This window comes from Lotus japonicus, chromosome 4, assembly GCF_012489685.1.
Source record: "Lotus japonicus ecotype B-129 chromosome 4, LjGifu_v1.2".
NCBI lineage: Eukaryota > Viridiplantae > Streptophyta > Magnoliopsida > Fabales > Fabaceae > Lotus > Lotus japonicus.
This window is the reverse complement of record NC_080044.1, coordinates 22,895,865-22,907,847: the sequence shown is the minus strand read 5'-3', so window position 1 is coordinate 22,907,847 and position 11,983 is coordinate 22,895,865. Positions and strand designations below refer to the sequence as shown.

General features: G+C 36.1%; 1 long non-coding RNA gene across 1 annotated transcript; it reads left to right on the top strand.

Annotated features, from left to right (window-relative positions):
• The first annotated feature begins 434 nt into the window (after positions 1 to 434).
• Positions 435 to 4,800, top strand: LOC130715276 (uncharacterized). The gene is made up of 7 exons (XR_009011609.1): positions 435 to 773; positions 871 to 897; positions 1,255 to 1,337; positions 1,939 to 2,007; positions 2,368 to 2,468; positions 3,206 to 3,371; positions 4,509 to 4,800. It is a non-coding gene; the product is annotated as an uncharacterized LOC130715276 (long non-coding RNA).
• The last annotated feature ends 7,183 nt before the right edge of the window (positions 4,801 to 11,983 follow it).

Sequence of the window (11,983 nt, the reverse complement as noted above, 5' to 3'; positions counted from 1 at the left end):
AAGAAAGAGAATCATAAAAAGAAAAAAAAAATAGAAGAGAAAAGAAAGTCCTGTGTAATTACTTATTACCCAGTGAGAGAAATTACTTATAGGAATAAGGGAATGGGTATTTTTGTCCAAAAAGAAAAGGTGTTACTTGCTATGCTACTCCTTCTTAAAATATGATAGGTGTATCGTAGCATTCCTTATATATATATATATATATATATCTATAAAGGGAAGTTTTTGCAACTTTAGTGGTAGTTTTGTCATTCAACAATTCATTGCACATCAAATTAATTTTTAACATGGATATTTTAGTAAAGATGGACATTATTCTCCAAAGATGGAATCTTGGCCGTTCATAACTTTGTTCCAATGCTTCACATTTGCTGTCATCTTTCTTTCACCTTTTGCTCTTCTGGGTTTCTCATTTTGCAACGCTTCAGGTTTGGTGCTTTTCTTTCTTCTACCGTTTCACTCTTTTCAGTTTCTTATTTTCCAAAGTGTGGCGAGGCTTAAAAATCAAATGGATGCGTTACCTCTTCCTTTCCTCTTAACCTAGCAGAGTCGCTGTCAAATGCGTTACCTCTTCGGTCTGGGGCGGTGACCCATTCCTGACCTGAGGCAAAGCGATTTAAACCACATAGGAATGGAAGTCTGGAACACAGATTCTTGGGAGCTCTGATCTTTAATCCAGTAAGAACAATCTTCTCCTCCGTTCTCCTTACTTTTTTTCCCACCTTCTCTCTTCAACAGTTTCACCACCATGTCTTTCCATCTGCCACTACAAGGTAAGTTCTTTCACAATCTTCCACTCTCCATTCACATATTGTTCTTCCCTCTTGAAATCTTACTATTTTTATTGGATTTCTTTTCGATATGAATCAGTTCCAACGCAAAGTTGTTCATCAGAAGGTAAGAGCTTTCACCTCCTTCCAATTTCTTTTCTTTTTTCAAGATGAGGATCAATATGTTGGGTTGTTGGTGCTACGATGTGGTTTTGCACAGTGATGACAATAATCAATTTAGATGTGTTTTTTTTTGTTTTTTTTTTGACCAATTATGTTATCCAGATTTTAAGAAATGTGAATTTGAGATTATTAAATGGTTTTGGTTTTCTTCATATGTGTGTATGTTTGTGGAATTCGGACAATTGTATCAAAATATATGAACGGTTACTCCTTTTATTCTTGACTTTCACAATTTTACTTGAAATCTTTAATGATACTTTTTCTGCAGCAGTATCTTTACCTCACTTTTTTTTTCACCCAGGGAATTTGCTTTAGCATATATCCAAAGAGGCTTGGCTTAGAAGGTGTATCTGTTGTCATCTCTTCTCAGCTTCTGGCAAACAGGTTCAATCTTCACTTTCAATGTATTTTCTAACGGATATTGAAGATGGGTTCTGAATGCTATTCTTACTTTTGAGGCAAAGTCTTCATTTCTATTTGGGCGAAATTCAGAAATCCGGTTTTTGTTCCAATAAATTTAATGGATTTCGTTCATCTTTGCCTGGAAAAAAAGAACGAGAGAAATTGATAAGAGGAAGTGCTAATTGCTAAATTATATGATTGGTTGTGTTCATACAAATGATTGTCTTTACAAAGTCCACATGCACTAATAAAATGAGAGTGATACTTTTCCACTTTGGATTGAATTAAGTAGCAAAATGTTGATGTGCATGGCTGCTGAAAAACTCTGTGCTCGGGATAAAGGAATTCAAGTGTTGGTGGATGTTTGGCATGTTTTAATTACTCAACAAAGGAAGAGTTTGATTAAAAAAACTGTTTTTGTGAAATTTTCTTTAGATAAAGTAGGCTGAAAATTTTGATTTCTGTCTGTTTCTTTTATTCAATCTTTTGATTCTAGGTTTCTTTTATTCAACTTACTTCACTTCTTCTTATGGTTTCCACTTTTATTTTAATTTGCATTTCTCTTTTGATTTTGGACTAGAAGGTGGGAGATTAGGAAAGAGAATAGAGTGTTTGTTGAGAGCGTCCATCGCAGTCATCATCTTCAACAGTGGTATAAACTCCTTTTATTTTGCTTCTTAATGACTTTTTCTGATCCTTTTCTGTTTGTGTGCAAACTTCAAACTCAACACTTAAGCTTAAGCCATTCCCTGATGTTGTGTTTTTGTTGCTGTGATTTTGTTCATTGCGTTTTGGTGTTGAGCTATTCTTTGGTTATTAACTTTCATGAAAAACCTTGATTGATCCATGTTCTATGATGGTTATATTTTACTATGTAGGTTCTGATATTTAATCTTTTCAAAGGAACATCAACATGGCTTTTGAAAGCCCTGCAGTTTTTCTCATTTCTAAAGTTATTAAATGCCTTGAGCTTTGAATTATCTAATTGTATATCTATTGAATTCTGAATTAGAACTACGCTTTTGTCGGTTCAAGATATCTGAGAGGGGAAGGAGTTACGGCACACAGAGGGGACCACAATCACAACAATCTGTACAATATCGTCTTGATCAGGTATGACAAGTATGTCTTATCCTTTTTTACCCTCTTAAATGAAAATGCATTCATTCTTTTTTGGTGTTTCCTAATTTTTATTGAATTTGTGTGTATATATTTGTTTTCCTTTCCAGTTTACAAATTTTATATTTTTTAACTGTATTCTTAAGTGTCGTTAGTTGAATGTAAGTTTTGAAAAGTGGGTTATTGTGTTAGAGATTTTGAGAAAAAACAAAAAGATGCTAGACAAGTCCATTATAGAAATACAAAGGGAAAGACAATAAATTAAGAATGCCAAACAAGGACAGATGGTATCATATCTTTTGTTCATTTTTTTATTAGTTTTCATCACTATTTTGCATTTTTGATTAGTTCACATCTGAAGTTAATTTTGTGCTTATAAGGATTGTGGTCTTATATAGTGGGGTGATGTTATTAATAGTGGTTCTCATTACTAGCTTAAATCTGAACTTTATGGTGTTGATTTGAGAATTCAACTTTCTTTTGAGAAACCTCTTTATGCTATGTTTTCCAATATATATTATTTTTGTGGCAATTCCTTTACCTGGCCCAAATTGCTTTGAAAATGAATAAGCAATACTGAGAGCATCCAGAGGGAACTGGCTGATGGACTGAGTGCTCAGTTAAGATCAACCTACATGAGAGTTAAAGAAAGATTGTTTCCCCTTATTTCTGAAGTTTTTTGTTTTTGGTTTATGGTTGTTATAACTCCATTATCATATTTTTTCTATCAGCAAATTGAATATGTATAATAAATAGGAGCACAAGGGGTGCCCCAACCCTTGTGCAAGGAGAAAAAGGAAAACAAAAAATGGCAAAGCAAAACCCAACAGAACATACAGGGAAAAGCCAAGCATAAAGGAAAAATCCGGCCAACAAATAAACCAGAGGCAGCAGCAGGTAAGCCTTTTCAAGATAGTAAGACAATCTTTCAGATTAGTCACCTAAATCGAATCTCATCAGCAAAAGGCATCAGTTTTGATGGTAAAATTGGTTTTTATGTCTCATATTTAATTCCTGAAAATGATTTGTTCATTTCCTATCACCAATTGAATTTCCAAAACTGAAAGTTTTAATAAAAAAATCAATCTCATTATTTTGAAATATTACATTTGAGTTGGTGAGATTATTATGTTTTGAAGGAAGATTTACAAACAAAATGAAGAGTGAGTAGAGCTCAGATTCAATGCAGTTCCTGAGACAAAGCCAAAGCATGACTAAATCCTTCATAATGCATACTAACTACTAGCAAATGTTGCAGGGGAGTTTTGGATCCAATTTAACCAGTTTCACATTTTATAGCTGATTTACATGATATAGCTTATCCAAAATAGCAAAATCTTATTGGATGAAAAAGGTATTTATGATTTTTTAGATGTATAATATGTTAGTCAGAGATAAGAATCCAAAGAGATAGTAGATGAAGGCTTACAGCAGTAGTATATGAGAACTATGAGAAGGTACTAAGGTGCACCCGAATATATTGATTAATATTCATCTCAAGTCTCAATCCTTTAAAGTTAAAGCTGGGGGTTTTAGCAATAAATTTGTAATCAGTGCCAAAAAAAAATTTTCCACTGATCCTTTTCCCTACAATTATTTGCCTTACATAGAAATTGAACATTTAAATGACAATTTATGTTCTAATCTGAGCATTAATGAGTTTGTTTAAAGACTTTTAGACTTTAGTGGTTAGTTATTAGGATTCTATATCCGGAACTCTTTATTAGTTGTAGTATTTATTTAGGGAATTCCATAGGACCTGACTGATTAGTGATTATTTTGGATTTATAGAAATATTAAGTAAAATTAATTTTAATCATTAAAAATTAAAGCTGGAGGTTTTAGCATAAACTTTGATATCAATGCCAAAAAAATTCTCCACTAACACTTTTCTCTATAACTATTTGCCTTAGATGTGTGTATATAAATTAGTAATAGTGCTCTTTGAGAAGTTTGCACTTCAATTTATCTGATTTTCAAATGTACATTACTTCACATAATCTAATTTTCAACATTGTGCATTGCATTTTGCAGGTATAAAAAAATGTACGCAAGTCAAAGTGGACACGTGTATAGTTTCATAATTTTTTGGTTCTTTATTAGTGTTTAATCGATGTCTCCGAGTGATAGCTCAAGTGGTAAGAGTTATAGAGCATATAGATTAGATGAAGGGGGTCTAAGGATCAATCATTTGATGATGCAATTTGGTTTTTCAATGTACCTAAAAAAGTTTTTTTTTAAAAGGAAAAAAGTGTTTAATCGATATAAACTTTGGATTGCTTTACACCTCTTTTGCATGAGTGAATGATTAATTGATAAATGAAAATGAAGTCTATCTTATAATGTGTAAGCACAACACACTCCATTTAAACTAATATTTAAATCATAATTTTATTCTATATAGTAAGTAGAATTCCATTTGGTTATATATATAATAGTCGTATCTAATATTCATATATCTTCATCAAAAAAAATCTTATATTCATAATATCACTTCAAAATGAATATTTGATATATTAAACAATGTCAATACGTATATGTTTACATATTCATTTTCGTTAACATAAAACAAGCTTTCTTTTTGGTGCAAACCATGCTTTGATCCATGTTGTGTGAAAATTGAAGTCATTAAATTCATATATTAAGAATTAAAAAATGTGTTTTCAGCAAAAAGTAAAAATTCAAAATCTATTCTCGATCTCCCCTTATTTACAGTCGAATGAGATTTTAGAAAAAAATTAGTAGTTTAAATAGTGAAGACTGACCATGACTAAACTCATAATCATAAAAAATTTGAATATAATATATATAATGTACTGTATTTAATTATATAACAGCATAAAAATAGAGATATAAAGTGAAATTAAATTCAAAATTTATTGAAAGGGTTTTTTTTAGAAAGGAGAAGCATTCATAAATATTTATTTATTTAGAGGGTTATGCAACATGGGCGGATCCAGACATTATATATCGGTGTGGCTAAACATAAAAGAAATTATATACTAAAATACAAAATAGAAATTATATTAGGTAGCAAGCAAGAAGTAACTATAATCTCACATGAAAAGCAGAAAAGTTTATTCAACCATGAAAAGTTAAGACTAATATAATTTGTGCAGTAAAAAGGACAAATTTTGTTTTTTTGGGAGAAAACATTACAATGTTGCTAATTTAACATTCCAAAATTTGCAGGCACGAAATTCTGTTCTGGATATAACAAGCAGTGTTGATTGCTTCTGCGCAGAAATGTTTGGCCATACTTGATTCTTGCATCATGGTGCGAGCCATCTCCTGAAGAGTTATGTTCTTTCTTTCAACAACTCCATTTTGTTGGGGAGTGCGAGGACAAGAGAAGTTGTGAGAGATTCCTTGGGAGTTGAACAATTCTTCAAAAGCTTTGTTCTCAAATTCTCCACCATGATCACTTCTGACAGTAATCACTGAAGTTTGGAACTCCTTCTGAACTTGAGTGATGAAGTTGGTAAACATAGTGTGTGTTTCATCTTTATGTAAGATCAAGTTTTGATCTAGTAGTACAACTCTATGTTTTGATGATTACAAGTTAACCTTTTTGAAGGTGTGAAAAACGACTAGAAGGGGGGGTTGAATAGCGTTTTCAAAATAAAAACTTTCCCCTTAAGATTTAAAGTAAATCTTTTCGGTTTCTCTACGATAGATGGTGCAGCGGATAAAGATAGAGAGAAGAGAGAAGCACACAAGTATTTTATCCTGGTTCACTTGATAAATCCCTCAAGCTAATCCAGTCCACCCGTTAAGGTGATTTCTTCCTTCTTAGAATGAAGGCAATCCACTAATCAGATAATTGTTACAACTGCACTTGAAACCTACAAGTGACTAACAATACACTGACTTAGCTCACACTAAGATTCACTCTCTTAGTCTTCTCTAGGATCCGATCAACCTTGATCTCCTAAAGGAATCACCACTAAGATTCACTCTCTTAGTATTCTTAAGGATACTGACCTACCCGGTCACTTAAGGAAAATCAAACAACTGTTTGAGGTTGGTGTTTACAAAGGTTTGCTTCTAAATAAGCTGAGTGTAAACTAAATAAGAACAGATGAAGAAAGTAGAAGCTTGAATCTTTTCTTGTATTGCAGCTCTTGATCTCTCTCTAATAGCTTTCTTTTTTTCTTCAGCCTTTTATAGTCCAAGGTGCAAAGGATATTTCTGTTGAGAGAATATGACCGTTGGAGGGCATTTCTGGAACTTCCAGAACCTGCTGTGGCTGAACCTTGGTAGGTAGGCTTTTCAGAATAGTACACTGCTCTTGTACTTCTTGATAGAGACATTTGCCTTTAACCAATGACTTCTGATCAGAGTTATGCTTCGTGTTGGAACTTGTGAAGCTTGGTGATCAGAGTCAGAGGGATGCTTGGATCCTCTGACCTTCGTAACTTCTGCTTCTGGACCTTCAGAGCTTCTGGACCTTCAGAGCCTCTGGTCCCTCAGAGCTTCTGGTCTTCAGATCTTCTGATCCTCAGATCTTCTGATCCTCTGATCTTCTGATCCTCTGATCCTCTGATCCTCAGATCCTCTGATCTTCAGATCCTCTGATCTTCAGATCCTCTGATCCTCAGATCCTCTGATCCTCAGATCCTCTGATCTTCAGATCCTCTGATCCTCAGATCCTCTGATCTTCAGATCCTCTGATCCTCAGATCCTCTGATCTTCAGAACTTCTGACGAATATATCTTCTGGTGTCAGAATCAGAACCTGTTTGTCAAAACACTCAAGACAAACATTAGAGTATCATAGTTGTTCATCCACAAATAAATACTTGTTATCATCAAAACATAGAGTTGTACCACATGACCAAATCTTGATCTTACAATCTCCCCCTTTTTGATGATGACAAAACCATGTATTTTGATGAACAACTCTAAACAAATAAACTGAATACACTCAGAGTATAAGGTATCAGAGTTAAAACTTATCCTGATGTGTATAGTTTTTCTTGCTCCTTCTGAATCCAAGACTCGTGCTTGATTCTGAGCTAAGCTCCCTCTGAATCTAATACTTAATATCAACGTTAGTAATATCTAGATTCTGAGCTAAATAATATAGGAGTTGTCAAGATACTATCAGTTCTCCCCCTTTTTGTCATAAGCAAAAAGAATGAAGGTGGGAAAAAAATAGTAAGAGCATAAGACGAAATACTCCCCCTCAGAAGGAATACCAAGGGATACTTGGCTTCTGATTAGCATATCTTCTGATGAGAGCAGAAGTGTCAAAGTCCAGAGGTTCTGGTGACATCTCCATTCTGAAAAAAATTCCATCTTCAGATGCTTCAGAATGAAAAGCTATGAACCTACTCTTCTTCTGATGACGCAAGTCAGAAGTTGTAGTAGCATCTTCTGATGTTGTTGCTTCTGGTTTGACAAGTTCTGAGTCTTTGTTTCTTTCTGAAACGGTCATGCTCATCTCTGCAAGCTTTTTCAGCTAGCTTTGACTTGACCAAATCTTACTCTACTGATGCCTCCAAGATCAACTTTACCTTCAGGTTCAAGTTTTGGATCTTGGGACATATGCCTTTCTCCCGTCATGTGTTGCCTGCATCCACTCATTTTCATCGTCTGAGTTAGGATCTCCTTCTGATTCTGAGTCAGAGTCAACAGCTTCCTTTGACTCTGATCCTTTGTCTTTGACAATGGCCATGAGTCCTTGGACTTCACCATCAGAGTCAACATCCTCTGACTCTGATTCATCGAATGTCACCATCAGACTCTTCTTGGTCTTGAAGTGCTTCTTTGGCTTCTTGTCTTTCTTCAACTTTGGACAATCACTTTTGTAGTGCCCAGATTCTTTGCATTCAAAACATGTGACTTCCTTGATTGAAGACTTCTTCTGGCCTGAGGACTCATACTTTCCTTTTGCCTTTCCAGAGCCTTTGAACTTGCTCTGCCTGTGCTTCCAGATGCGGTTGAGTCTCTTGGAGATCAGAGTCAGCTCATCTTCATCAGAATCTTCTGATGCTTCTTCAGATTCTTCTTCTTCAGCTTGAAGAGCCTTTGACTTCTCAACCTTAGCCTTTTCAGATTTGGATTTCATGGCTATAGACTTCTTCTTCTGATCCTGATGTTCAGCACGCTTTAGTTCATGACACTTCAGTATGCTTATGAGTTCTTCCAAACTCATCTGCTCAACATCTCTAGTTAGCTCCAAGGAAGTTATCAAAGGCATCCAGCTTTCAGGAAGACCTCTAAGGATCCTCATGACATGATCCACAGTGGTGTAGCTATTGCTGAGGGGTCTTATTCCAGCAATAATCAACTGGAATCTGGAAAACATATCCTCAATGGATTCGTCAGGTTCTATTTGGAAGGATTCATATTTCTGGATCAAAGACAGTGCCTTTGATTCTTTCACTTTCTTGTTTCCTTCATGAGACATCTTCAAGGATTCAAAGATGCCCTTGGCGGAATCACGATCAGTAATTTTCTCATATTCTTCATATGAAATGGCACTTTGCAGAATAGCTCTTGATCGGTGATGATCTCTGAATTCCTTCTTTTGATCTTCACTCATCTTCTTCCTTGGGATCTTTACACCATGTACATCAACAGGAGGGGTGTAGCCATCAACAACAAAATCCCAAAGATCAGGATCAAAGCCAAGAAAGAAGCTTTTGATTCTGTCTTTCCAGAAATCAAATCTCTGACCATCAAAGATAGGTGGTCTTGCACTGTATTGATATTTGCTTGTAGTAGTGGTGGAATCCATGAGTTTTTCACACTGGCCCGGATCTACTGAACACTGTTAAGTGTGGTAATCAGAACTTGCGCTCTGATACCAATTGAAGGTGTGAAAAACGACTAGAAGGGGGGGTTGAATAGCGTTTTCAAAATAAAAACTTTCCCCTTAAGATTTAAAGTAAATCTTTTCGGTTTCTCTACGATAGATGGTGCAGCGGATAAAGATAGAGAGAAGAGAGAAGCACACAAGTATTTTATCCTGGTTCACTTGATAAATCCCTCAAGCTAATCCAGTCCACCCGTTAAGGTGATTTCTTCCTTCTTAGAATGAAGGCAATCCACTAATCAGATAATTGTTACAACTGCACTTGAAACCTACAAGTGACTAACAATACACTGACTTAGCTCACACTAAGATTCACTCTCTTAGTCTTCTCTAGGATCCGATCAACCTTGATCTCCTAAAGGAATCACCACTAAGATTCACTCTCTTAGTCTTCTTAAGGATACTGACCTACCCGGTCCCTTAAGGAAAATCAAACAACTGTTTGAGGTTGGTGTTTACAAAGGTTTGCTTCTAAATAAGCTGAGTGTAAACTAAATAAGAACAGATGAAGAAAGTAGAAGCTTGAATCTTTTCTTGTATTGCAGCTCTTGATCTCTCTCTAATAGCTTTCTTCTTTTCTTCAGCCTTTTATAGTCCAAGGTGCAAAGGATATTTCTGTTGAGAGAATATGACCGTTGGAGGGCATTTCTGGAACTTCCAGAACCTGCTGTGGCTGAACCTTGGTAGGTAGGCTTTTCAGAATAGTACACTGCTCTTGTACTTCTTGATAGAGACATTTGCCTTTAACCAATGACTTCTGATCAGAGTTATGCTTCGTGTTGGAACTTGTGAAGCTTGGTGATCAGAGTCAGAGGGATGCTTGGGACCTTCGTAACTTCTGCTTCTGGACCTTCAGAGCTTCTGGACCTTCAGAGCCTCTGGTCCCTCAGAGCTTCTGGTCTTCAGATCTTCTGATCCTCAGATCTTCTGATCCTCTGATCTTCTGATCCTCTGATCCTCTGATCCTCAGATCCTCTGATCTTCAGATCCTCTGATCTTCAGATCCTCTGATCCTCAGATCCTCTGATCTTCAGATCCTCTGATCCTCAGATCCTCTGATCTTCAGATCCTCTGATCCTCAGATCCTCTGATCTTCAGAACTTCTGACGAATATATCTTCTGGTGTCAGAATCAGAACCTGTTTGTCAAAACACTCAAGACAAACATTAGAGTATCATAGTTGTTCATCCACAAATAAATACTTGTTATCATCAAAACATAGAGTTGTACCACATGACCAAATCTTGATCTTACACTTTTGATATGAACAATTATGGTACTCTAACGTGTTTTTCTGAGTGTGCTATTTACAGGCTCTGACCTCAATTCAATCCCACACAAATCTGAAGCACTGTGCATAAAGAGTGATCCAAGCAACGCTTTCGCATTGACCATGTTCAATATGAACAGTGGAAAAGCTTCAGAAGTTCTGAAGCTACACAAACTCTGATGTGGACTCAGTCACTAGAAGCTCTGAAGATCCAGAAGTTCTGACAACCAAGAAACACTGAAGGCTCAGATGTTCTGATGGTGTAGAAGACTCTGAAGATCCAGAAGCTGAATAGTGGAAACTCTGATGTCCATAAGCAAGAAACTCTGAAGACCATGTACTTCCCTCTGAGTTCAGAATCAGAAGATACAACGGTCAGAGGATCTGTGCTTTCCCTCTGACTCTGATCAACCGGCTTCACAAGTTCCAACATGAAGCATTCCCCTGATCAGAAGTCTCCTAGGTCTAAAGGTCAAGTCACTTTCAAAGTACAAAAGCAACAGTACTATCCTGACGACCTACCTAACAGTCTCAGACACAGCAGAAGCTGGAATTTCCAGAACTGCCCTCCAACGGTAGCATTTCCATGCAGCGTTCAAACCTTAATCCTTGGAGTATAAATAGAGACTGAAGATTGAAAGATGCGGTTGGAAGAATTCACACAAGCATAAGCCATATTCAAAAACCTTCAAGCATTCTTTCATTTGAAATTCATTGTGTTTACTATTAGCTTTTCAGAAGCAAATCTTTTGTAAACATTTCTCTGATAAACATTTTGTTTAGTTCCTTTAGGAGATCAAGGTTGATCGGATCCTAGAGAAGACTAAGAGAGTGAATCTTAGTGTGAGCTAAGTCAGTGTAATTGTTAGTCACTTGTAGGTTTCAAGTGCAGTTGTAACTCTTACCTGATTAGTGGATTGCCTTCATTCTATGAAGGAAGAAATCACCTTAACGGGTGGACTGGAGTAGCTTGAGTGATTTATCAAGTGAACCAGGATAAAATCCTTGTGTGCTTTTTTATCTCTCATCTTTAGCACTTAGTTTTCGAAAAGATTTGTTCAAATCTTTAAGGTGGAAGTTTTATCTTGAAAACGTTATTCAAACCCCCCCTTTCTACCGTTTTTCATACCTTCAATTGGTATCAGAGCGCAAGTTCTGATTACCACACCTACCAGTGTTCAGTGATCCGGGCCGGTGTGAAAAACAATGGCTGCCACCACCAGTGAAACTCAAAGATATGGTTACAATGCAAAGCCTCCCATGTTCGACGGTCAAAGGTTCGAATATTGGAAAGATAGACTAGAAAGTTTCTTTCTGGGTTTCGATGCAGATCTCTGGGATATTATTATGGATGGCTATGAGCGTCTAGTCGATGCAGATGGCAAGAAGATCCCAAGGTCAGAGATGACTGCAGATC